Genomic DNA, 27,435 nt, shown 5'->3' on the forward strand with positions numbered 1-27,435 from the left:
ATGTCACTGGGCTGGGGCCACAGGCCACTGTGGGTTTGGTATTTAGGAAGATGTCAAGCATCTGAGAAGGCCTCACTCCACACAAAGTGCGTGTCTGTGTGAAACCTGCTCTTCTCAGGGATGAGACCAATGGTTCCTCCTTTTACCCTTTTGACATGTCTCTTCTGGCATTCTTCCTCTTTCCCCTCTCAAATCTGACAACCCTTGAGACTGAAGGGTCAGAAAAACAGATTGTGTGAAATCTCTCAGATCAACTCAGCATTTAAGTATGAGTTTTCACATGAGAGCCCATTGCACTGTGTGTTTTCTGAAGCTGTACTTGGAGAGGCTGAGAGAGCCTGGTCCTTCAAACACACCAAAGAAAGCTCTGGGAAACAAGCATCAAAGAGCAGGTGCTGCAAAATTAGGGTTCTGCCAAGTTTTGAGAAACAAAATTGCACTGACGGATATCTGCGTCTCTCAAGGGAAAATAAGTCTCCAAAATGAACGTCCTCCAAAATGAGCGTCCAAGCTGGAACAAGAGAACGGACACTGTAAATATCTCCAGTAGCTCGGTTTGCAGCTGGTCCTTCCCTGCCTCTCTGTCTGGTCCGTTAAAGCAGTGTGGTTTCTAGAAGGACTGAAATGCTGGAGTTATTTGCATAGATGACAGAAATGAGTGGAAGAATCCAATGGGACCCAACCACACGTCTCCTTAGATCCATGTTGAACTGGAGCTGGGTGAGCAGAAGCATGTGTGATTTCAGCCCCCTAATCAGGCTGGTTTTTGCACATCATAACTGGAAAAAGTGGGCTTTTTATCCTTGAATCTGAATAGACAGACCTGAGGGGCACTCTGTATTTCCTGCTAAATTCTAGATAAGATCTTCTACTGTTTGAACTTGCAAAGCAGTTTAGGTGTGTGCTTCCCTGCTTGCAGGGCTCCTGCAAAGAGTTTGATCCACCCCTTCGTTTTGTTGAGTCTGTTAGGAATGAATGATGTTCCTCAAGCTGTGAACATAAGAATGGCTTAGCTTTAAAAAAAAAATTTTAAAAATCCCCTGCAAACAGATGATGTAATGCCCAAGCTCCATGTTTAAACAGTAGCTAATTTGCCAGGGGATAAACCAGAGTTAAATCTGTCAGGCTTTCTAATTCCCAGATTCAACAGAGCTTTGTTCTTTGTGCTTTCAAATGCAGGATACGTATGCGTGTCCACTGCTGTTGTGATTTCCTTCAGCTTCTGTAGCTAAAGAGTTTGTCCAGGGGTGAGAAAGAAAATGTTGCTATAAACCTTGATATGTATGTTTTTGTTTTTAAGTTTTACTCAGTGACTGAATTACAAAAAAAAAAAAAAAAACAAACCAACCAAAACCATCTCTTCGGTGAGCTTGCAGCACTGCAAAATTGAGTTTCTTCTGAATTTGGATCTTGTGTCTTTGCAGGCACCTTCCTTTCGCCAAGCGAGGTTAGCTCCCTGCAAGGTCCCAGGGACACTGCTGGGTGGGACGCTCCAGCTCTGCAGCTGGTTTGGGCTGCACATGGACTGTTTATGTGGTGTTTGGACTCTCCTCTCCCAGACAGTTACGTACAAACCAAGGAACACTTAGTTTTCACACATGTAGCTTTGTTTTCTGTGAACAGCTTTCTCGGCTGGTGGCAGCTCTGACCTGTGTAATGCTTCCTATCTGCTGACAAGAGGGGACTTACTGGGGTTGGTTGTGTAAGATGGAGGTTTGTATCAACACTTCCCCCCGTCCCCCTCCTCCCCCCTGTTTATTGGGATTTTTCCCTGACCTGTTCCTTTCATCTTCAATTTTGGCACCATTTCCCAGGGCTCGTGTGAGCAAAGAACTTTGCCAACTAGCAGTATGAACCAGCATGTGCAAAAGGGTTAGGGAGATCCAGAAGCTTTAGTATCTGCCTGCAATCACGGAGCAGGGGAGATGATGCTATCGTGAGAAAATGAAATAGCAGTTTAAGGAATTGCTTCAAAATAGAAACTTTTTATATTGAAAAAGGAAAAATGTCAGTCTTCTAACTTGGAGCAGCTTCATATGAAAGTTGACACCTATTTCTTTGCTATGTCATTAACGAACTTGGCATGCTAGGTGGTTTCAGCAGTTTTTCTTCCTCTAAACAGTGCTGGCAGAAAACTCAGAGCGAGTTGCGCTGACGCTGCGCTTGGCCTGGAGATGTTGCTCTGGAAAACAGTCACTTTGGGAGAGATCACATCTGTGAAGAGATGTTGCTGACTCACAGCATCGATATCTGCTGGGATGTGCTTGTTTTAAACAACTGGATTTCAGAAACTTACAAAAATTGCAGAAGGGGGTGGGAAGCTGAGAGACTGTCCTACAATTGATCGTTTCTTATTTTTTTCCATGGTTTCTGTTGAAAACTAAGAGTAAGAGTAGTGGGCCAGTTACAATTTATGGTGAAGTTAGTCTGTTTATTATTATTTTATTCCTCGCACTCTGCTTGCTGGTTTGACTTCCTCCTCTTTGGCGTTATTTGCACATAAATCCTTTTCCTCAGAATTTCCTTGTTCTCTGCCAGCTGTGGAGCAGCTGTGAAGATACCAGAAAACATTAACTGCTCTTAAGAACTGCTCTTAAGAACTGCTCAGAGATGCTTGGTTTTGCGATGGAGACAGGATTTAGCTGGAGCTCCTTGTATGGGCTGAACTGCCCTATAGCTAGCAGTGATGGGGATGTGTTGAGAAATTGTGGACTGGTTCAGACAACAGGCCTTTTGTTTGATTGCCTTAGCAACCCTGCCTCTCTGAAAGACGAGATGTTCTCACTCGCACATAGTGTTGTTCGCAGGAAGGCTGGTTGTTTCTCATGACGCAGGCCTGGTTTGGAGGACTGATTTCGGGAGACACTGGTCCTTCTATTCCCTCAACCCCTTTTTTTGACAACAGGAGGTCTCCAGCCAAAAGAAGTCTGTGGTTTATCTAGTGTCTATCCCCCAAATCCCAAGCAGTGTGTCCTGCTGTCTCTCATCCTTTGCTGTATCTGCTCCTGTGGGCACAATGTGCTGAATTTAAATAAATTGTAGTCCTTGCTAAATATCTGTCAAATATTGACTTAGTCTGTGGCGTGAGCTGACTAAGCTGAAATTAATGGTGTAATTCTAGCTTGTTTGGCACGTGTGTATAGGCAGTTTCATTGCAGATAGTAGAGGAAATTAAGATCTTACCTTGACTCCATCTCAAGGGGAGGAAAGAGAAGCCTCCGGCTTATAATAGCAGTAAGGAAAGACTTGGCGGAGACGTGGGGGGGAGTGTTTGTAAAGATGTTATTTGAGAGTGATAAAAACTCTTCCTAATGAGTGAGGTCATAAGACAAAATTGAGGAGTTGTGGTTAATTGTGTGCTATTGCAGATGTCTTGAAATCATCTCCTGCGTTCTGGTCCATTGCCATACCCCTGGGATAATTTTTCTTAATCTGTTGAAAATGAGATCCAAAAAAATGAGACAATCTGGCTGGCTGAAGTTTCGGCATAGATCAGCAGACACAGTGCTGGTATCTGCTGGCTTTGCGTGTTCTGTGGAAGCTTCGCCCTCTGCGGAGATAAGGGTATCTAGAAAGAGACCGTGGCATCTCCTTTCCTTGGGTTGAGGAGATACGGACAACTCCACGTGTTTTTGAGATGCTACTGCAAAATGACAAAGCACTGACGTCTCCAAGCAGACAAAGAAATGGAGATGCAAAAAGATGTCTGAAGTCATACGAGTCATCCGAACGAGCTGATGGCAGAACTGGAGCTAAAACATGCAGCTTTCCTTGTGTTTCAGAGCTACTGTGCAGCCTGTCTTTCAAACTCCGGGGGAGCTTGTGGTTTTTTGAGGTTACCTTTGAGAGGTTTGTTGCTGGCATAAATAAATCTTGGGATTCAAAACAATAAAGATGCAGCTTCAGGACCAGTCCTGCTTGAGTGACTGCAGGGATCTCAGTGCTGGCACTGTGAATCTGGTGGAAGCTTATGTAAATGGTGAGCTCATGAGTTGTTTTTTTCTTAAGACACCTTTTTTTTTCTTCACCCCCCCCCCAGCTTTTTGCTGCAGTTTTGATGCAGGCAGTAATATCTCCATTGTAGCTTTCAGCTTTGTGGGAGCTTTATGCCTACAATTGATCAGTTCCTAGCTGATCTTCAGTAGCCCAGAGAGCAAACGTAATGCAGCAAATTCATTATATGCTAAAATATTTATCGTATTAATGTAAAGGTCATTGGCAATGAAGGCTCAGTACAATACAGTCCTGAATCTTTCCGAAGATGGTATCTGTTGCTGCTTTCTTTTGAGAGCAGTTTCTCTTAAACTACCTGGAATAACTTATCCTTGGCACATGCTTTTTGAGGTATGTGCTTGGATCCTCCATAGGTCAATAAAGAGCTGTTATACTGCCCCTGAAAGTTACCAGCTGTATTTAATTTTGTTGTATGTACTCTCACAGGCAGGCATGAAGGATAGAGCAGGAAAGGAGTCTTAATTTAGCCTTGTACTTTTTTTGCTTGATTTAAGTAATTTGCAGAGTTATATAATAAAATCTCCGTGATCTTATTTCTATTAAGATTATGGTAATCTAGAATTAATGCTGAAGGGCATTTTTGCTCCTACATGTGTAGGAGTGAATTACTTGTTGCATAACATGATTTGGAAAGATAGCAATGAAGAGGCTTCTCAGCAATGAGGTGGGCTGTGATTTGCCTTCCCCTGAACCACAAAATGAAGTGTCATTTGGCAAATGGCTTCGGGACTGTGAGGAACCTCTCAAACCATTTTCACAGGTGCATGACTGGTGATGCGTGACTGTTCCCTGTTGGAGGGCCCTGAATGGTGTAGGATATATGACTGACCTATTTGCTGGTAGTTTGAGCATCTGGCTAGGATTAGTTGTTCAGCCAGCTGATACCCAATTCCTTCTTATAATGGTATGTCTTTAAGCAACAGTTAGATGATTGGATGCTGAGGAGCATTTTGGAGTCTGGCCTTGCAAATACAGCTTGTTAATTGAAGCTACGCTCGCTGTCAAGGCTGCCTTTTTAAGTTCTGCTGTCTGTCCTCCTAACGATATTCCAGTCTCTCTGGCTTCTCATTGACTGCAGATGAAGCGCTGACTGCAGTCTGCCTCTGATCCTCACTTTGTTAGACGGGAACTGCGGTTCGTCTGCCAAGCAGCGGCTGCTGGCATGCACATTTGTCACCTGTGGCCACTCCTCTTGCTGTGATGGGCTCTTTCCTCGTCGCACCGAGAGTTTTGCTAATTGGAAGTGAGCATTGAAGGGGCCGCGTTTATTGTTCGGTGTCACGAGTAAGCTCTTTGCCTGAGTGTGCGTTTCAGGCAGCTGCGTGAGGTTCAACAGCTTTGTCTGCCATGATCAGACAGATCTCTAGATAATCTAGCAAATCTCTTGATTATGAGGGTGGAAAATAATATGCTTTGATTTACAGATGTTGCTGCACAAAAAGTGCTTCTGTGAATTCTCTGAATGGCAATATCTGGGTGTGTTTGGCATCCTCAATTTCTGAGTACATCCATTTTCTGAACATATCCTGAATTTCTGCATACTTCTCTGGACAGAGTATGCAGTTGCTTGCACATGTAGCATGGACAGCTGTTTTACAGACAAGCAGATTATTAATAATTTTTCAGTAGCATTTTAAGCCAAGTTGAGGGATTACATTGGGTCAGAGTCCTTGAAGTTTACAGTAAAAAAGACAAAGGATGATAGGGGCTTTTGCCTTATGTCTGATTTTACAGGCAGGGTTGAAAAAGGGAAGGGGATGAAGGATATTTTGAATTAAATCCTCTATAAACACCTCTTCCTTCTCTCCCTTAGGAAGTTGTAGACAAACTTGAAGCCATTTTCTAGTGTCTGTACCTCCATGAGTGGTGGAAGGGGGAAGGAGATGGAGCAGGCACAAGTATCTCCCATCTGCAGCTCATGGTGGCTGTTTTGGTGAGGGTGCACCAGCAGCAGGAGTGTTGCAGGTTATTCGTGAAGGGTGTTTAAGTTTTTTTTCTCCTTTTGGGCACATAAGCTCTCCTGGTTATAGACTGACTGACAGATATGCAGAAGATTAGGAAATGTTTTCACAACCCCTTGAAGTTGTGGTAAGCTGGAAAAAAGAGGTCCTGTGGTCTCTCTCTCTCTCCTGGCTGTGTGGTAGACCAGATTGGGAAGTGATCGGATTGAATTTAAGCTTTCTTCTTGTTCACAAGGTTAGTTGTAATCTCAGTTCACTGTGTCGCCACCGTGCGCTTTCACTGGGACGAGGAAGAGGAGAGATGATGGGAGGGTAGACATACTCTCATTTTGGTTTGAAGAGCTAATGAATTTGTGGTGTTAGGTTCTTTGCTGTTTAAGTGAGGGCAGCATTTGAGTGGGAGACATTTAGGTTGGGACTCTTGTACAGATGTAGTTGTCTACAAAGTTGTGGGTTGTGTTTTTTTTTTTTCTTTCTCTGAGGTCCGCTTTATAGTCAGCAGAGAAAACCAACTATTTCTGTAGCACAGTTCATCTTGTCCTAAGTAGACATCTTGAACCAATCAAGTTTTATGTGCCCCAGAAGTGTCTGCTTCTTTTGCTAGCTGTAGAGAGAGACAGAGCAGCTAGTTTAGGTGTAATGGTAATCGCTTGTGGCCCACCGTGACACCTTATTGAATGAGAAGTGGTTTACACAAGGCCAAACCGTGGGTGCTGGGTAGTTTTGGAGACTGTACAAGCTCCTCGTAGTTGCAACTTCCTCCTTCTCAGAAGACGGAAGAGCTGATGTGGTTGCTGGATCTGATTATACCACGTGGTAGCAGGTCTGAGGTTTGAAGTATGTTTCTGGCCGTTTTAGTGACAGTAATTGTGTGATGGTTCAAATATCAACGAAGAACATTGAAGGGCTTTGTTTCACTCTCCTGACCCTGGAAAGATTGGCCAGTTTGTCAGCTGTGATCCATCCACAAGGGAAAGCTCCAGCTAGATGGGGGGATGTCCTGATAGCAAGCTTGGAGGGGTTTTACTGCGCTAGCAAAGGAGGGAACGAGATGGTGCAAAGGGTCTTTTCCCAGTGATTTTTGTATCTCTGATCAGATATGCATTGGTGGAGGAAATCACACTGAAAACGACCACAGAGCTTTTTCTTTTAACTCTCCAACTTGAGCCTAGATCATACAAAGCAAACCCTCCAAGCCCGTGAAGGGGGTTTTGTGGAGGAATAAAGCTTATTGTCAGCTGGGGTGTTCAGACCCTTGGGAAATTGTGACCATTGTCTGGGCTATTATTGCTTAATAAAAGCTTTGCATTTCTTCATTCAGGGTCTTGAAAATCTGGTTCTGTGCTTTTAAAAATAACTCAGCGTGAGCCACAACTGGGAGCATTCACAGAGGAAATTCTTCAGCCGTTTAAAACAAAGTGAAGGGAGGGAAAAAAGCCCTCCTTAAAGTGCTTTTACTTGTCCGTGAAGAGTGAGTGTGTCCGAGCCATGCTTCCGCTCTCTGGAGGAAGCACAGTGGGGTGAGAGCCTGTTTCTGCTCCTGCTGAAGGTTTGTCTGCCTGTAACTTTCAAGGATTTTGGGTCCATCACTATCCCAGCTGGGGAACCTGGGCCGGTACTGGGCCGGACACACTGAATGCATCCTCTTGGGATGGAGGGGATGATGTACCTCTTGTGGATGAGTATCTCTGGGCAGGTGGGTGGACTAGCATTCACTGATGAGGTTGATGCGTTTTGTGCTTGATGCAAAAGGCAGCAAATTTTTTTTCTTTCTGCTTGTAACAGAGGCCACTCCAGAAGGGGTAACTTTAGGCAAACTGAAACTCGGTCACGCGCTGAAGGATGTGCATTATTGAGGGCACCTGCTACTGCAGGCTCTGCACTGGCTTTGGGGCGCTGCCTCAGTGCAGACACTGCTGCAGGCTATGACAGGAGTCACTAGTGGGGGGCAGAAATGAAGCTAGCACATATCGCAGCTAGCCTCACTGCTGTTGGGATGCTGGGCAGGGGAGTTTTGGGTTTTTTTGAACCAGCCAGTGCTGGGATGGGGAAGGGGGCAGAGGAGGGGGTGCTACGGGCTCTGCTGTGTGCATCAGCCTTGAAGTTGGCTTATCTGTAGTTTTTGCTTTTCCCTGCTTCTGCTTGAGGTTGTAGTCCTGCACAGAAGCCCGTGAACTATTTTGCAAATCCAGTTTTGGAGACTTATTTCTTTCCCTTTGTGTGCTCTTGGGTTTATTTTCCTTCTTGTGTGGAAATAATTATATTGCTTGTTTCTTATGTTCTGGCTTTGACTATGAGGAGAAATGTATTCAGGTTTTTTGTGTTGTGGTGTTGTGTTGGGGTTTTGTTTTTTTTCCTTCTACAGCAAGCAGTGCAGTTTCTGCCGTTAAAATATTCTGGACAGCAGTTGCTGCCCACGTACAGCACAGAAATGTGTGTTTAGTGGTTGCGAGGCATGCTTGCTCTGGGTGTGCCTTCTTTTTTTGTTCAGTGCATGTGTCCACGTATATGACGGGCTATAATTTATCATTGCCATTAAGCTGGGGAGATATCATTTACATTAGTAATCTTTGCTTTCTACAGGGTAGAATTATATACATTGACTCTTGAAGTAGATTTTGAAATAAGTTTTCTCTTGGAGCTGCATGTTACTTGCAGGGTAGAGGCCACAGCGTGAGGAGGGAGCTGCCTGGGATGACACTGGCCTGCAGCAGTGCCATAGGAGACACTTGGTAGCAAAGAGGCTGATGGCTGGGTGTTGTGGTTTAACCCCAGCAGGCAACTAAGCCCCACCCAGCCGCTCGCTCACTCCCCCCGCAGTGGGATAGGGGAGAGAATCGGAAGAGTAAAAGTGAGAAAACTCGTGGGTTGAGATAAAGGCAGTTTAATAGGTAAAGCAAAAGCCGCAGACGCAAGCAAAGCAGAACAAGGAATTAATTCACCACTTCCCATGTGCAGGCAGGTGTTTAGCCATCTCCAGGAAAGCGGGGCTCCAGCACACGTAATGGTTACTTGGGAAGACAAATGCTATCACTGCAAACGTCCCCCCCTTCCTTCTTGCTGCAGCTTTATATGCTGAGCATGACATCATATGGTATGGAATATCCCTTTGGTCAGTTGGGGTCAGCTGTCCTAGCTGTGTCCCCTCCCAACTCCTTGTGCACCCCCTGCCTACTCGCTGGTGGGGTGGGGTGACAATAAAAGGCCTTGACTGTGTGTAAGCACTGCTCAGGAATAACTAAAACATCCCTGTGTTATCAACACTGTTTTAAGTACAAATCCAAAACGTAGTCCCACACTAGCTACTATGAAGAAAATTAACTCTACCCCAGCCAAAACCAGCACACTGGGATATCAGCTCAGTTTTACCACTGAGATAGGAAATGAATTTAGGCAGAACATGCCTCTTCCATGCCTCAGTTTCTCCACTGGAAAATGAATACAGCATGACTTGCCTTTTCACTGTGTTGGACAGCTTGCAGACTCTTCAGACTCTGTCTAATGACGTCAGAAAACGGAGAAATATGAGCATTGGAGAAATACCTTAACTGCAAGGTATGGCGAGATCCTAGCACAAGAGAGTGGTGAAAAGCCTAGTGTTGATGTGTTCCCAAGCTGTGTTCAAGCAAGCACTGAGATGTGTTAGATATGGTATGCTGCGAAGTTCAGTGTTAGTTGGACCTCTTGCCTACGGGCAGTGTTGAGAGCAGTTTCTTTTCCTTAGAAAGAAGGATAGAAAGGGTTTGTGAGTGTGTGCGTGTTCATTAGGAGCAAGCAGGGGTTAGTCTTCCTCCCTCTTACTGTCTTCTGTAGTATCTGTGATGTGCACAGGCATGTGTGATGCAAGACAATGGGGACAAGACACAGCCCTGCAGTAGCTAAATCCTGTCACACCTTTGGGTAGATTGGTATTACTTGGAATTTTCTAGGTCATGTGCACCATTAAAATGATTTCTGTGCCTGTTTGGAGAATCTGCTGTGCCTATCTTCATTTATATCCATATGACTGATCCAGGGCCATACATTAAGAATATAACTGATTTTTCTTTTCTTTTTTTCTTTTAACCCTTGGTGTCTAACTATATCTAATAAAAATGCAGACTGGAGCTCTTTAATGAGGCGATAAGTCATTCCTGCCTCTCTTCTTTTTAAGACAAAACCACCTCACACACTGGCTTCTTTTTGTATGGACTTCTGCTTTGCATTTCTACACATTCATCATAGCATGAAGCCTCTCACAAAAGGCAGTAAGAAAAGACTGCTGAACAGGCTGTTTTGGCGCGCATAAACCTGAACTCTTGGAAAGGGAAGCCCTCAACTTTAGCGGGGGGGGGGGGGGGGGGGAAGCCACAGGCTGTGTGTGAGTGCATGTGATGATAGAAAGTGTTTTGGGGGAAAATAAAAAATAGTGCCGAGTAAGTTTAGTATGGTCTTGAACTGTACAGCTAAGAACAGGAGCCATTAGGAAGCAGTTTGCAAGGGGAAATATTTCCAATTTTGTTCCTTCCCTTTGCAAAATTCAAGTGATGGAAAATCTTTTTTTTTTATCGCTGGCACCTAACTTCTTGGTTAAAGTTGGTGCTCGAGGTTGTGTGCAGCAGCGTGTGAGTAGCGGCTGGGGTGTGTGTGGCACTGCAGGACATGGAGGTACAGATACACCGTTTCTGATTTTGAACCTTTGGTTCTGGGAGGAAGTAGCTTTGCTACAAGAACAACTCTGGTTTGCAAGCACATTGCCGTGCACACTGCTGCAGCAAATGTACCGTGGTTGTGGTTTGACAGCTGAAGTCAGAATACAACTGCTAAATCAGATTACGCTTGCACATGGTGGCTGGGTGTGAAATCCCGGGTGTCTGAGTGGCACTGTCACCGACGCACCGCTGTGCGGTTGCACAACACCTATTCTGGAGTGGCAGAGTCGTCTCCCCAAGTTGCCACGCCTGAACGCTTGTTTGCGTCCCAGTGCTGCCGCTTGCCGCTTCTGCCAGGACATCTGTTCGTGGGCTTGTACTGTGAACTGCATTGCTGAATGTCCAAATCGGGGAAAAGAAAAGATGTGCTTGTTTTGGAAGGGCTTCTTCCTTTTTTCACTGCTCACAGGTTGATCCTGCCTGTGGTCAGTGTGGTGACAAGCTGTGAGCTGGGGCCCCAGTCTCCTTTTCCTAGGGAAGACCCACCATGTGGCTACACACCAAGACTTGCTTCACCAGGCTTATAGAGGAAGAGAAGGAGGAGAAGGGAGCCGTAGCACTTCCAACTTGTGATTGAGGATTGAAAGCCAGTGTTCTGGTGTATAAAACAATGGATCTGTGAGTAATTGTTTAACCATGAAGTATGTCAGAACAGCTGAAAAAGAAGTTGATGAGTTCTCTGAAATGCTGGCCCATGTGAAAAATTTCTGAGAGAAGGTAGACAGGGCTGTATTCTTTAATTTAATGACCTCTTCAGATGGGCAGTCAAACCCTACTAATCAAATTTAGTAGGGCCTTGCATAATAAGAGGTGCTTTATTTACAGGCTGCACATTCACTCATAGACATTGAGGCACAATGATAAATTATTTAACTATAGATACCCAAAGAAGCAAGCCAGGCACCTGCTGGGCCGCATTGTCTCTCTGCTTCCCAGCTTTGCATGTCCTCTCAATGGCTAATTCACAAAATCCAGCTGTTTGCAGAAGTGGTCTCTCAGTTATTAATGTTAATTAGCGAGGTTCTGCTCTATGAATATTCCTGTAGTACACGCTTTCAAAACATACAAAGTGCTAAGCTCTTCACCCGTGTAACGAGCGTGTATATAGCTATATTGTTAATTAGCTGCATCCCTCCGAGGACGTGTGCCCCTCTTGGGAATGGTAGTTTTGGTGTTTAGCTGCTTGTGGTCGTTAGAGCAAGTCCCCTCCGAGACTCACTTGCAGACTTGTGCTGTAGTCAGGTTGTCAGATTTTTGGCCTTTGTTTTAATCATTAGTTTCTCCTCTGTGCATTCTACTTACTGAATAGTGCAGTTTCTAGTACTAGTTATTTTCAGATTTGCCATTAGTACTTGTTTTAGTCAGTGCTGACAGAGCACCTGACTTGATACATGCTCCAGGTAGGGGCTGGGATTTAAGTGTTCTTCAAAAGAGGTTTTATGCTACAAGAATGGTGCTCCTTGGGCTGACAACAGTTTTATATCTCTGCCTCATAATAACCATCCTGTGCTACCACCTTCTTCCTCTGACTTACACAAACAACTCTGTTCCAAGGAGAAATTTCCCCCTGAAAACGTAGAAGTGCCATTCATTCTGCAAATTCCAATTGGGGCTTTACTATTGCACTGATTTAATATCCTTGCTGATGGGATGCTCCTGTTGTGGGTGTAACAGCTCTGAGAGAGATCCTCTCTCTACAACTTGGTAGAAAAACTCCCCCTTCCCCCCCCACCTTAACACTGAGGGCAATAGAATGGAAGACGATACTACGTTTTGCTGTATAGGTAAATAATATGGCTGTGAATGAGAACCAAGTTATACATTAATTTTTATGTATGTTCAGGATGAAAAAGCAATGTGATATCAGCAGGTCTTTCCAGAAGAGGAGGGTTGTTCTCAAATATGTATCCTTTATCCCTAGTTTTAAGTTTTCGATATCATCTGGAAAACTCTTGGTTTTGCCATTTGATTATAATTTGCATTTAGATTGGCAGCCTGAAGGGGAGTCGCTTGCAAGGGGAGATGGGGCTATATGGCTCGAGTCTCTTGCAGATCTGGCTGAAAGTAATGGCATTTACATAAAAACCATTAGCTCTGTTATTGATAAACATGAAAGGCATCCATTTCATTTAATTTTCTGATGAGGAGTCTTTAATATAAGCATACAATAGCACGGCAGCAGTAACATTCCTGCCCCCCATCCCTCCTTACTGACCTCTTGTTGTTCTAAGGGCAAGCTTTGATGGGGATTTTGTTGGTAGGGAGATGTGGAGTTATTTCTATTCCAATTCACTGAGGTAGCCAGTTGTCTTGCTCCATCATAGGGAATTATTTAATGCTCATCTTAAGAGGTGTCTCTATTAATTGAACGGGGATTTAATGTCTCCCTGAAGCATAATTGGTCTGCGTGTGATGTATACTAACATGTATGTCTAGCAACGGGTTTTCCTTTTGTCTGCATCCCAGCACCATTCTATGGGTAATCTTTTGCTTAATCAAAATGGGTTTAAGTAGAAGTTCAGTGGCTCCTTATTAAAGGGATAAAGTGTGTTGAAACAACAGATCTATTAAAGGAACTTCTTTGGTGCATGCTAGATCACATCCCATTGAACCTTCAGGACTGTGTCTTGATAAAGTAGTTTTTGTGGCCAGTGAGGAAAAATTTGTTTCCCTGCGTAATGCTCTTGACCCCATGTATAATGGTGCACTGGTGATCAGCATGTGTCACAAACAGCTGTCATTCACTCTCTCTGTAGTAACCGGTTTTATGTAGCTATTGCTGCTACTCTCTTATATAAATATCTTGCTTTACTCTTGGGTTGGATCGGGCCTGACCTTCTTGAGAACCTCCAGAGGCAGCCGGTGCCATAGTTGTTTTCAAATATCACAGCGTTTGCTTGAGAGACCTTGCTGTGAGCTTTGCAAGCTCTGTCGGTTCTTGACCTCGGGGTTGGGGGGTGTGTGTGCCTGGTTTGGTTTGCATTGCTTAGCTGGCCTACTTCTTGATTAAAAAAAAAATAATAATTTTTTTTTTTTCACTTTGTCTATATTTACAACCTTTTTCCTCTCTAATAGGCTCCAGACACATGAGTAGAGAGTTGGGTACAGAAGAGGGACAGATTCCAGTTTTCCAGTTGATCACATTGTACAGTGAGTACCTTAATATTTCAAGAACAAGATTTTCTGTAGTGCCTAATGCTGGCTTAAAATTGACTTCACTGGGAGCAGCATTAAGTCTGCATGCTTGGACAGTGACCTAGAAATACAAGCTCCCTTGGCTTAACTCTTGTTTTGGGAGAAGCAGATGTTGTCGGCTTGAGCTCCTTTTATCTGAAGTGGTAGATTTTATTCGTGTCCCACTTCCAGTAGTGTGCACGTTGCAGCGGAGCGGAGAACTGATGCAGTTATGTCTTGTACCTGCTCAAGGCTTTGGGAATCAACACTAAAGCTGTTGCCACATAATTTAGCAATGTGTCATGTGCGGCTTCCTGTGCTGCAGAGCAGAGGAGGCTCTAGGGTCAGGAGAGCAAAGGTTCACCTTCTCTATTCCAGCCTTATCAGTGGTGTTGAACTCGGTGAGGAGGCTGATGAGGGACCTGCCATGGCACATGTAGGGTTTACTCATAAAGGCGTGCTGTGAAATCAGGCAAGCGAGGCTTGGCTTGCCTTGTGGGCGGGAAAGGGTAAGAAAAAAGAACCGGAAAGTGTCGCCTAGTTCATGGTAAGGATGGCAGGTTTTTTCTGAAAGTAGAGGAGAAAATCGTTATTTCATGGGGAATTTTTACACATTAAAATATCTTGCATGCATGCTAATGGGCTGTAATAATGAGCCCATGCTTTATGAGGTGTCTACAAACTTTTTTAAACTTGCTACTGTGAGGGACTTTAGCTAGTAAGTACTGGTTAATTGGAACATCTTGGCCCATCTGGTGCAGTGGCATAGCCAGAGTGAAGTAGTTAACTGCCTACTGTAGGCGTCTGCAAGCTGGGAGGACACTCCACTTCTGGGTGTAAAACGCAGGCACAGACAGAGCAGGTGAGTGTGGGAGCTGCACCGATTGCCTGAGACCACTGCGCAATTAAGTTTATTATAACAGTCTTAGCAGGCAACTCCCCTAAGGATAACATGGGGATGATGAATTTTAAAACCGTGGGTGTTTGTTAACGAAAGACAAGGACGAAATAATACACTTTGAGACTGGAGTGTGGCAGCAGGTTGGTTTAAATACATCCTGGGAGCAGGGCAGAGGATGCCTGTGCTGTAAAAGAAGGGGAAAAAGAGGCTTACTTATTTGTGGCTTCCTAACTTCTCCTATATCTGACCAGTATAGCGTGACATGCAGGATGTCCTTGGTTCAGATGTTCCATCCCTACTTACTACAGCATTGATTTAGCTTGTTATACTTCTGGATTCAGAGCAGTCTTTTTACCCTACTTTTGTTATGTGCCAAACGCAGTGGGCACTCTTGTCTCGGCCAGTGCATAGCTACTGTAACAAACGCGATGGTGAATAATAAAACTGGAAGTAGCAGAGAGGTCATATGAAGAACAAATGGTGCCGTTATTGACCAACGGTGCCATCGTGCCATGGTCTTAATCGACAGATCTAATCCCAATGTGTGTTTAGAGTCAGATCTGCTGACTTCAGTAGCTAAAGTAAGTCGATACCATTGAATTCTCTTTCTCCTTGCATATCTTAAGTAGAACATAGTAAGTTGCAGCCTGACAGCTGTGCAATCCGCAGAAGGCCACAGGGCTGCATAGGCTTCCCCGAGGGCATAATTTGGCCTGCAGAACATTTATTACGGCTGGTGTCGTGTGTAGCAGGCTCAGCATTGACCTTCAGATGCTGTTACACTTTTGTGGGCCTGTTGGCTGGAGGAATGAATATAGGAGACAAGGATTTCGGGTTTGGAGTCTTTTTGTAGGGCAGAAGACTCTGATTAAAGCAAGAAGACTGCATGTATGAATGCAGGTCAGTAGGAGATAGCTGAGAGAAGGGCTGTTCTTGGCAGAGAGCTGCAACAGAAGAGATGCTAGAAACACGGTCTGTCTATGATTGCCATGGAACAGAATGGGAAAATAACCTGTTTCAGGGGAGTCCTTAATAAGTCATTCTTATGCAAGACTGTCTCTGTGGCACTAAATATCTAAATAACTGGGCTGCGGCTGGAATATAAAAATATTTTCAGGAGACTCGTCTTCAAACATCACCTGAGGCTTCCTGGCTTGGCAGCAAAGCTAAGTATTGCGGGAGGTTGTATTACAGGTCCCTTCCTATGAGGATGCGGCATCATCTGTATGAACGTGAGCATAGGTCTGATGCTTCCTGTGCAAGCGCCGGGCTTAGCTGTGTACGTGCTTCTGTGGTCTTTGTCTGCTCACAACTGCAATTAAGAAGGCTAAGCGAGAGCAGTTAGTTTGGTATTGCAAGGAGGATTTGTGCTGCCTGTGCCTCCTGCCTACGGTCCTCCTGAGGAGCACTGGGCAGTGGGGGAGATGAGTTCGTGCTTCTTGCTGCTGTTCTTCTCAGAAGATGCCATAGACTCTTGCCTGCTTTATGAGAAACTCAGAACATGGCAATCAAACACCTGAGCTGTGGGAGGCCAGAGGTCTGTCCTGTCTCCAGCAGTGGCTAGTAGAAATGGCCTTCGTCTCACATCAATTTATTTAGCTCTTATTTGAACCCACATGTGCTTTTGGCCTCTGTCCTGTTACCAGGCATGTCAAAGTTTTAACTAAACTTTGTGTGATGAACCACCTCCTTTTGGTAACTGAACGTGCTGCCAACTAGTTTACTGTAATAAGCTCCTGTTTAGGGAATTGTTGTTTGCATGTTTGCCAGTGCCACGCTGGTTTGGGTTCTGTAGGTCCCTACCATGTCCCCTGTCAGAGGTCTCTTTTCTAGACTAAAAGTCCTAATTAATTCAACTGTCCTTCTTACAGAAGATGTTCCATGTCTTTGACCATCTTCACTACTCTTCTGTCCTCTTTCCTTTTGACGGTAGCTTTTGGTCATAGTGCACGTCTGTGTTTTCTCCTCTCGAATGTTCTTACGGTCCTACTTATTAGAAGCTTGAAAGAACCATTAGATTTCCAAGGGCCTGTCCTTTTGCTTCGGTTCTCTGTATTTATAACCCCGGAAAAGAAACTAGGAATTTTGTATGCTCCACATAATAAGAAGCCATAGACTTTTTTTTTTTCCCCCCCTAAAAAGCAGAAGTTTATGTGTCTAATTTAAAGGATCTATCAGAAAAGCTCTGAACAAACCTGATACATTCCAGTGCACTGAGTCACTAGAACAATATAGTATTTAACAAGGAGCCCTGGCAGACATTGTGTGGCTTTGTGCTAAAGCTGTCGGCCAGGATATGAGATGTATCTTTGTATCCTGCAGCAATTTCGTGAAACTAAATGGCTGCTGGTGTGTACTGTATCTTCTAAATGGGGACAAGAAATGCTCTGGATGTTAAACCTTCTCCCCCTCTCCATTGGTTAAGAGGGGAACTGATATCAAGAGAGAGAATTAGTCTTATTTAGATAAATAGAAATCAGTGTCATCAAACAGGTACTGGTTCTGCAAGGGTTCTTCATGCCCCTCCATCCCCTGTACTTTGCATAAGTGATCTTTATTTTATTAGAGCTGTGGCTTCCAAAAAGTAGAACTGGAATACAATGTGATTAAAATCTTAACATCCAGGGTTGTAGTCACAGGCCTGCAGCGATGGTCTGCAGACTGACATGCCTGGGGCTGTGACAAGTCTGTGGTTTTGTATATCTGCCCTGACTCATATCCGTGGCTTTTGTGCTGCCCTAAGGTGAATCACAGCTCCCACAAGCGTGGTTAAAGTCCTGCCCTGTGCGCAGCCTGGGAAACCTGGGCCTCTGTTCAGCTAAGGAACACTTGGGTGTTTTCCTCCTCCTCAGCACCGAGTCAGAGCTCCATGGATCATCCAGAGCAGTTTTTCCCTGTGTTGAGGCTTATCTTCTAAGTCCTGGGGCATCTTCCCCCTGGCCTCCCAAGCTCCACGGCTATTCCTGCCACTGGGCTTTTCTTCCTCTTTCCTCTCTACCACCTTCCTGCTTTTAAAACCAAAGAACCCACACACTCATTCGGGCCTGTCTATGCTCTGCTGGTGGCTTTTGTTCTCTTCAGAGAAGCCAAAGGACCTGGCTTCTGTCTGCCGCAGCCAGCCCCTTGTTTCAACAGGCCCGTGTTGATCACCGTTAGGGTATGGTGACCGTTTCTGCCATACCAGTACCATGCCAAAAGCCCTGCAGCCAGAGGTTGATGACAACTCTTCTGCACTGGTCCATGGTATCACGGTACTGTAAATTAGACCTACAGATGTGTGCAGACCAAGTCCTCATAGCAGTTTTCTCCTGAAGCAGCAGGTGTTGCTGCTGTGTCCAGGAAAGTATGTCAACAAGTGTGCAATCATCTCATTGCACAAATTTGTCCAGACACTGGTAATAAAACAGCAGCTCCCTAAAGCCTCACCTGGCCTGCCAAGATGTGTCACCCTGGGCACACTGAGCTGCCTCACAGTCCTGAGTCCAAGCTGCGGAGTCTCCCTGGACAGGGGACACGTATGGCACGAGGAGGAGGAGAGAGGGAGAGAAATACATCCAGAAACCGTAGGTTGATCTGGGGTCTATCACTGCCCAGGGTGTCCCAGCCCCTGCTTGTTTGAAGTGAAGGACTGTGGGTGGGAGGTTTTTTCATTCTTTCCTTGCCTTCTTCATATATATAATTATGGTTCTTTCTTCTTTTTACACGTGCCTGTGTGAAGTTGGACGCAGCTAGCTTGCCAGCCCACAGACAGCCTACTGTAACAATTTCAGATGTATGTTAGTAAGATAGTAAATGGAGAGTAATTTTTAATCTGGTTGGGATAAGAACAGCCAAATTGGCTGTTTCTCCCGTTGGTTTCAGCGTTATTTTTGGCTGGGCAGTTCTTAGAGAGTGTAAATGCGCCAGACATCGATCTCTCTGAAAGAGGGATCAGCTTCTCCTGGACAGCAGTGGAACACTGCATCTATTTATTTATATTTTATTTTTTTTAGTACATTGACTGAATAATATAGCCAGTGTGGAAAGGGCTTGTAAAATGCTGAGTTATGTGTTGGACTTTTGCTCTGCCCAGGAAAATCTCTTGCAATGGAGAGACTCCATGTAGGGGAAACCTCATGTGTTAGCTTGCGGCGAGGGAAGGTCTGGAGACCTTGCTGGGATCCCTGCTGTGATCCAGCGACGCTTGGGAAGTGGTATGCTGTAAATGGGGAGCTCCGAGAAGCCAACTAGCGCCATCACCCAGGGGACTTTTTCATTTAATACAGCCATTGAAATTGAGACTTGAGGCTGTGTGGGACAATGCTGTAATGGTAGAGCTGTAACAGGCTGCCTTTGTGGCAGAATCACAAAGCCAGCAGTATGTGCTGAAGTGCTCCCGCTTGCTAAGCCTGTAATATCAGTTCGGGTTCTGCTCTCCTCCCTTCCCCTCCAGGAACTGGTTCATATTTAGGCAGAATAAGTCACTGTTTGTGTGTTTATTTCTTTCCTGCTTACAGTTCTTCTTGAATCACATGGTGGGGTAGAGGAAGAGCGCTCAAGTGAGGCTAAAACCATCATGTTGCATGCAAGATCCTCCATAATGTGTTAATGCAGGTCTGCAACTCTCCATCCCTCTTATTCTCTTGGTCTTGCCGGTTTTTTCGGTATTAAATAACAAAGCTCAGCTCTCCCCTGTTTGGCTGTGGCTCCAGCTCCCCTGCTGCTCTTCTGTAGGCTGTTTCTTGGGTTCATTCCTGAACTGCTCCTGGGAGGGTATCTGAGCAGATTCCCTAGCTGTATTTTTCATGCTCTCTCTGCTACAGGGATGAGGCTCTAGACCCGTTTCTTTCTGCTCCTCTGTCTTGTGCCCCCATCTGAAAAGGAAGAGGAAGAATCTGATCATTCCTGTTCAGAAATACCATGCAGGACTTGCTTTTGAAGTAAGGATAAACATTTACTGACACTTTCGAAGCAGCAGAGATAAATAGGCAGAGAGATACTGAACTTGTAGCTGCAATTTTTACGTTGATGCAATTTTTATGTTCAGGCTTTTCACGTTTGCTGCGAGGGACCATTTTCTGCCAGCCTTTTCTTCATACTTATCTACAAGCATAGTTTGTGGGGACCTCTCACTGAACATGTGCTCTCCGCTCTAGAGATAACAGCAGCTGATCAGAAACCATGTCCCCTGGAGGCCAGGTAGCCTGCTGGGGCAGTTTCCTAGAGCTATTTACAGAACGAGTTGGAAGTAGAGCTTATGCCAGCCTGGAGAGCTGTGGGATGACTTGGGATCTTCTCTGCAAAATAAAGGATACTTTGGCTGTAACCTGTGTCCTGGCTAGGCAAATATGTCTGAATTCAAATTACATCCAGATTTGCCAAAAGGATGTTGCACGTGGATGATAGGTCACCTTGGAAGCTGGACGGAGTCCAAGGAGCTGAGCCTGCAGTGGATGCTTCCTTGTAGTCAGACAAACCTCATTGGATCTGGCATGATGGTTCTTTTGCTTTGCTCTGCTCTGTTTTCTTCTGTCAAGCACCCCAGGTACTGTAGCAGTGACATGTGGCGGTTCAGGAGGTGCTTCTGCTCCTGAGGAGCATGTCTGTGCCAGCCAGGGGTAAGAGGGCTCCATGTCGCGGGAAGTGTCAGCTTCTGGATAATTTGTAAAGCAGAGGCCTTGACTGTGCTCATTAAAAGATTCCCTCATAAGAATGGGGTTAGTAACCCTGGGGCCTGACCAGATTTCGGTTTGATTTAAGAACTTTCAGCTTCCCTCGATTTCTTATGAGTGCAATATCATTCATATCTCCAAAGTGGGTACTGGGACCCCGCTCTGTTGGAAGTAATTTAAGTATATCTGGACTTTGGCACCTAGGAAGGGAATGGTGTTGGAAACGAGAATACTGCAAGGTACAAAGCCTGAGAACAGATTAAAACTTACTTGTGATACGAAAATGTTGCAGTAATTATTTACTATAATAAAGCTATTTCAAAGTGGTTAAAGTATTAAAGGAACTCTCCAGGAGGTTTGCATTACTATAGTAATGATTGGGAAGTAGGGAACAGTGTTTGCCAGTAGCACTAATTTTCTTCTGTGAGTAAAATCCATAGACAGCTGGACATAAACACTTTCTAGATAGCCTCAGACTTGATAAAAGATTGACTGGTGAAATTTCAGTTTGGATAAAAGTGCATTAGCTCATGTTGTCAGATGAAGCTTTTTCTACTCTGAAGTTTCACGTGGTAGTTTGGAGAGAGGCCCCTGGGAACAATTGTGGGAAGCACAAGTGAAATCCTCCTAGCTTTTGTGTAAGCAAGGAAGTTTCCAGTGCAACTTGATCACAGAAGGCCCTGATATGAAAAGCATTTACTTTGTGGAATTGTTCTGTCATCACTCAGCAGGATAATTGACTTCTGATTAGGAAGAAAATATAGCTGAACGTTTGTGTTTGAGGTTATAAAGTCCTCTTCAAAAGGTAGGGCTCTTACTTAAACAGCGACTGCTCTGACAAGAACAGGATGCTTGCGACTCCATTATGCCGGTATTGATGTAACAGCTGTTGTTGTTTAAACAGCTTGTTTCTCCCCCCTTCACACTCCTTCCTCCTCCTGTTGCAAATCAAAGGGAGAGTGGGAATCAGTGTTGTTGTTTTTCCAAAAATAATAACAAGGTTATTAAATTTTTCACTTCTGGAAATATTTTTGTCATGTGCTTCCTGTACTTGGTGGGACTCAGGCCTGCTGCTGTCTGGGTATTTAGTTGGTGATGCTGATGACTGGAGGATACTTATTTCTTAGAGACCTTTCTTCTGTTACTACCTCCAAAGTGACACACGAGCTAAAAGCAAGCCAAGATTTGTACCTTCTGCAGGCAGCAGAAAGGCTGATGTGGAAGTCATGAGCATCTCACTGTGAAGATGATGCTTAAAATTTTAGAAGAGGAAATCTTGGTCCAGGGTGGCGAGCAAGGGGTGTGGCTTACCTTGCTGGGAAGACTCCTGGGTAGAACAGGTTTCATTTCTGCCTCCATGAGCAGGCTTCAGCCTGGACCTGCATTAGCACTGCAGAAAAACTTATCCGGAGACCTGAATCTTTGTTAGTAATCTTTGAAGAGTCAGATTATTGTCTTACATATTAGTATTTACACTGTTGAAAAGAGAGGGGGAAGATTTCTGAAAGCTGGTGCTAAGTTGGTCTGGATCTGGAATGAGTTGAGAGGTGTTGCACAGTGCCTGAACAGTCCGTGCAAGTGTCCAGTGGTGGCTGCTGCTCTGGACGGTATAGATCTTACGGGCTATAGTTCAGGTCTTAGAAGGCAGTTCCTATGAAAGCATTTTCAGAAGAGAGATTGAAGTTGGGAGGGGTGGAAGGTGAATGCATTGCTGCTCTGAAACTGCCCTTAAGGAAAGGAAGGATGCACTTCTTCCCTTTCCCCTCCAGTCTTCTGTATGGGGCCACCTGGATCCTCTGCTTTATCCTGCTGATCCAGCTGCTGCCTTTCCCTGTGGACAGATTTTGTGTCCTTTTAATTCTGTGTAGAGTGCTCACCGTGAGGCATCACAGAGCTGATGCCTTTGAGGAGGAAAGGAAGCCTTCGCTAGGTCTCTAGGGAGCTAATTTATACTGATACTCTTGGGTTCGCTAGTCAAGTGTGTCTTTGGTTCTATACGCTTTTGCTTCTGCGATCTTATTGTAAGAGTGAGATGAAGTGTCAGTCTGCTGCTGTCTGCGGGACTGTAACCTCACAGTTCATAGTATTGGATCTTTAGCAGGAAGGGGAGGGAGAATTGACAAAATGTTTGGGCTGAAATTGGGTGTTTTAGCCTTTCTGGTCAAAGTTGGGTTTTGTTGTTCTCAGCAAGTTGTGGATTCTTTCAACCTTTAACCTTTAGACTAAAGCACTTTTTAATAATTATTATTAGTTTATTTTATCAGTGATCCTAGCAGAAGATTAGAAGGTGTGTGGGAAAAGGGTGATCTCACCCTCGCGAGCCTTGTTAGGAGATATCACTGGTATATTACTGTCTGATGTTGGATTTTATTTCAAGGCAGTATAAAAATCTTAAATATTTAAAGTAGTAAAGTGTGTGTCATAGCTGCATTTTTTTTTCAAGCCATGATTAGAAAGAAAAAAAAATTGGGACAGAAATTGGCTCCTTGCTAGTGAACACTGAGCTTTGCCTAATAGCCAAAATTAAAAGTTCTATATGTCCACCTTGAACACAGTTCACTCTCTCCAGAAACTTCTTAAAATGGAGCGCAGCCTGAATGGGAAAGCTTTTAAAAAGTCTGTTGGAAACCCCAAATCAGCAGGGGGTAGATAGAAATATCAACAGGAGAAAACAATGATGTCTTCAGCCTGCACAGCCCAGAGTTTGTTTTCAGAGAGGTTTTCCCTTTTCTGGAGAAAGTGGGCATGTAGAGAGTGACTTACAGAAGTGAGTGGTGAAACCCAATGCCATTGCTGGGTCTCCTGATGGTTTTTCTTGCTCAAATGAAGGCCCCTATTTTTTCTTTCCTTCTGTTCCTTTTATTCAGAGTAAGTGTTCCCATTAGGTTGTGTGTGTGAAAGGGTCCTGGATGCTGGAATATCTGAGATGGATAATAAGGGAGTAAGCCAAGAGCAGCATAATTTATAACATGTGAAGTGATTCTCTTCAGAGCGTTAATGAGTGGTGACCCAAGCACAGGTAAAATGTCTGTAGGTTTTTTTCCCCCTTTCTTCCTAAACCTATGATCATTTCCCTCCCCGGGCAACCTGTCCTTCACCACCATTAGCTTTGTCTCAGTTTTTGTCTACATTTGAAAGTTGAACCACTTTATCTGCAATTGATGTGTGCTCCTGTAGGGTGGAGAGCGCTACAGTGATATAAAAGCATTTCTAATAGAATGGCTCATTCTTGTGTTGGGAGAGGAATAATGGACGTGAGATACAGCTTTATAGTTATAAAGCTATCTAAATTTAGAGTGTGGTTGTGCATTGTAGCTGAACTGATAAAATGTCAAGCTGGTGCTGCAAGGAAAGGTTTTGCTCCCAGTGTTGTGCTCCCACTGATCTTTTTGTGCTGATATGTATCTGATTCCTTCCTTCTCAGTACAGATAAGTTTCCTTCCAGCTTAACTCCCTGAATCAGCTCACTGTGGATCCAGGCTTGGAAGCTGGGGAAGAAATCTCTCTTTTTCGGCAGCAACAGGCCATTAGATCAGCTGAGCGACAGTGCGAAACCACGTCCTAATTGAAGTCTCTCATGCCAGTAGTGCGTTTCAGTGTTTGAAAGGTACTTGCAGTTGTTTTGCGTTCTCCCCTGTGATAAGTGATGTGTGGGGCAGCCATTGTAAAAGCAGTGCTTTCATATTACTTTGGTATCCTGAGTTAAGTTACTTCTCCTGGAAATAGCTGCATTTACTTACAGCCACCTTGCTTCAAAAGAAGTGCAGAGAATTGTGGGCAGATCATTTATACGGCATATGCTCTGTGATGTTCTGTGTGTTAAGGCCAACTTGGAAAAAATAATTAAAAAAAAAAAATGTTCTGCTGTTTCTTGCTGGATGTTGTTGGATACTTAATGGAGCTCGTTGGCAGTAATGCGTTCCCTCCCCAGGGATCTTTCCAGAGTCATTAGACTCGGTGAAGGATGATCTGGAAGAATCTGCCACATAAGAAACTGCTGCTTTTCTGAAGTGTGGAACACTTTCTGGACACGGGAGCTGCAAAAGGGGCCCTGTCAGCCATCCCTGAGCAGCTGCAGGGTGATAGCAGACGTGTGCTTGGGATGCTGAAGGGAGGGCAGAAGGGTTACTGTCTCTCTATGTAAATATGTAGTACAGATGATATGATACAGGGGAAAAACTCCTTTAACTTAAAGGACAGTCATCTCCAAAAGGAAAATGCTATTATGAGGCCACAAATCACCAGCAACTGAGAGTTAGGAGAAGGCTCTTAGTCATGAGATACGCAGCTTTAAAATAGTAGTTTGGGTGGAAAAAGAGGGTGAGTTCAACAGCCATTTGGGCTCTTTCTGAAACAGTTTGATTCTTTTCAGAGAAGGCTTTGAGTTGGTGACTGTAGCAGGTTGTACTTTATGTAGGAGGTCCCGAGCTGTTCCATGCTTGTTCATACTCACTATCAAGGTTCAAGGCCGCTGAGTAATGCTTGCTTTGTGCGATAGACATATGTGTGTGGTGTTTGCTTCCCATGAGGGCAGGAGAGGGTGAGCAAAGGTGGCAGGTTATTGATCTGTAGAAAGTCATGAGGACAGACTGCAAGGTGGCCTCTGCAAAATGCTTCACATGCGAAGGGACGTGGTGCAAAAATTTGCTGCTCTTCTGCTCGGTTGGGGCTTTCTTCTGAAAAGCATACAGTTTCAGGAAGGATCTTAGTGCAATTTCCAGATGTTAAAGTGATAGTATTTTTTATGCTATATTTTGAGGGAGAAACTTTTACTGAACGTAACCTTGGGCAAAGTTTAAAACAAACCAAAAAAGGTGAAATGGGAAGCGATGAAGAGTTGGCAGTCATACAAGTATGGATTTGTGTGGGAGGGCCAAAAATGTGCTCTGTTTGTTATCGTAAAGAATGAAATAACAAGGCCTGGCCCCTGCCTACACAGGCAGAAGGGTACCCCCTGCTAACTCTGGTCCTCCTGCAGCCTTGAGTGCTGAGCTGCAAACCTCTCCTTGAAGTTGAGAAGAGGAGGGTTGCTCAGATGGCAAAGCACCCCGCTCATTGACAGGCTGGTGTGTGGCTGTGAATTCAGAGTCTCTCTGTTATCCTGCAGGCTTTCAGCCTCTGCCATTCCTGCGGGTAGAGCTGCCCCAGACCTCGATGCGCCCAGGCCTCCCATCCTCTCCCTGTGCTGGGTACAGGCATCAGGTCATCAGTTATGCTACCTTTCAGCTGGTACCATTCAGCTGCTGCTGCACCGTGCAGGTGTGCACCGTGTTGGAGGGCGCTGCTCTGTGCCGTGTCCTCAAAGGGCAATAGAAATCCAAAACCAGTCCAAAAACTGCAAATGTTTGTTGGAGAGACCCCAGAGTGGCAGCCAGGAAAGGTCAGTGCAGCTGCCTTGCGTCGCAGTGTGCGTTAAAACACAGCGGCATTTCTGAGCTGGAATTGCCTTGACTCAAAGTTGTCATCGAGATGAAGTGTATTGCAAATACATACATTTCTGTGGGAATTGCTCTGAATGCAATGGACACCTTTAATAATGTCTCAATATCTACCTGACTGTGTGCAATCTTAATTTAACTAGAAGCCAAGGGCATAGATGAAATTTCAAGCCAAAAAACTTTGACTCTATCACTAAAAGCTAATGCATGCAGTTGAGATGCATTATTTTAACCGCTGTATTACCCCCATCCTGAGGGAGCAGGTTGGAGAAGCAGCTCCGAGGTGGATGGCAAAGGAAGCGAGCGTCTGCACGGGAAGAGCCTGGACTGGATCTGGCACGTGGGGCTGGGTGGAGCGAGCAGTTTGGGCTTCCTGTGGGTCCTGCCTCCCTGCAAAGGGTCGGAGAGGGGGTAACTAAATGCAGCAGCAAACATCTGCTGGCTCTACCCCAAAAGTTTCTGATGTCTCCTGGCTGTGCCAGATTGCAACAGCACATGTAATACTGAAATAGCACAACCAGCTACCTGGTTTCCTGGCTATGTTTCAGGTTTTCCTGGGTCTTTGTAACAGCCTCTGCCTTGGATGAGCGAAGAGAAGATGGTGGCCACCTGTGTGGGGCAGTGACAAAGCTGACTTATCAGTGGTGGCCCCAGTATGCTGTGGTGTACAGCAGCCTGGTTTTGCAAGCCGTACCTTGCAGCTCCTATGGAAAGTTGCTGTGACCATGCAAGCTCCCAAGAAAGCCAGACGAGGCGCTGGATTAGTCTAGAGAAAGCTTTCCATCTTCTGTGTTTGGTCTGAATGCTGCTTGCAGCCCGGATGGTCTCCTGACTTGCTGAGCACAGTGGACAGATGGTGGTGAAACCTGTGCTGTGCCCTGTGGGGCATGGTGTTACACTATAAACATAAATGGAATATAAATTATATATCTATATAAAAACATAGGTACATTATATTTGTGTAACTGGTGTCTGCCGTTGGGTATCTGAGCTCTCCAGAAGGAACACTGTCTGACCACATTTCTGGTGGATGGCAATATGTGAATAAATTGACCACCCTAGGAGGTGAGTTTTTAAGCCAGGCAGGCTGGCCCAGGTGGCCGGTGGAGTGGGGTCAGAGAGCAGCTGGAGACGTGATGGACAACTTGAAAATGTCCTCACCTCCGCTGTTGTAGGAAAACATAACCTGAATGACATTGAATTTGAATAAAATAAGAGTCTAGAGCATGAGACTAGATGATTTGAATGGCAGTTTGTATCCCCAAACTCTTACTTCCTTGTTAGTTCCTTTAGGTTGAAGAATGCTTTAACTCGGTGCACTCACTCTGTACAAAACCAGTTGATCTGTAATTGCTGCTGAACTGGCGTGTCCAAGGGGTCTGCAACAGACTCTGCTGCGTGTAGGCACGCGTTTTTGCTGTCACAAGTGAGGGACCTGTATTTGTCCAGCTCCAGGGCAGGAGACATCACTCAACGCCTGATTGGTGAGGGAAGAGGAAACAGTCTTCATCGCTGCAGAGATCCTCCTTCCATGTTTAGCAGCGTAAGGCAGAAGGGGTCTTTCTCAAGTATGTGTTAGACAAGAAATTAGAATGCAAACAAGGT

General features: G+C 44.9%; 1 protein-coding gene across 9 annotated transcripts in view; it reads left to right on the forward strand.

Moving 5' to 3' along the window:
* Positions 1–27,435, forward strand: part of EXTL3 (exostosin like glycosyltransferase 3) — a 158,157-nt gene that overhangs the window by 33,171 nt on the left and 97,551 nt on the right. For 6 of the 9 annotated variants that reach the window (XM_072858222.1, XM_072858224.1, XM_072858223.1 and 3 more), the window contains one exon: positions 13,742–13,816. The exons of the other annotated variants lie outside the window; for them this stretch is intronic. The gene's annotated coding sequence lies outside the window, so the exon portion shown is untranslated. The remainder of the gene's footprint in view (positions 1–13,741; positions 13,817–27,435) is intronic. 9 annotated transcript variants of the gene reach the window in all.

This window comes from Ciconia boyciana, chromosome 3, assembly GCF_034638445.1.
Source record: "Ciconia boyciana chromosome 3, ASM3463844v1, whole genome shotgun sequence".
Taxonomy (NCBI): domain Eukaryota; kingdom Metazoa; phylum Chordata; class Aves; order Ciconiiformes; family Ciconiidae; genus Ciconia; species Ciconia boyciana.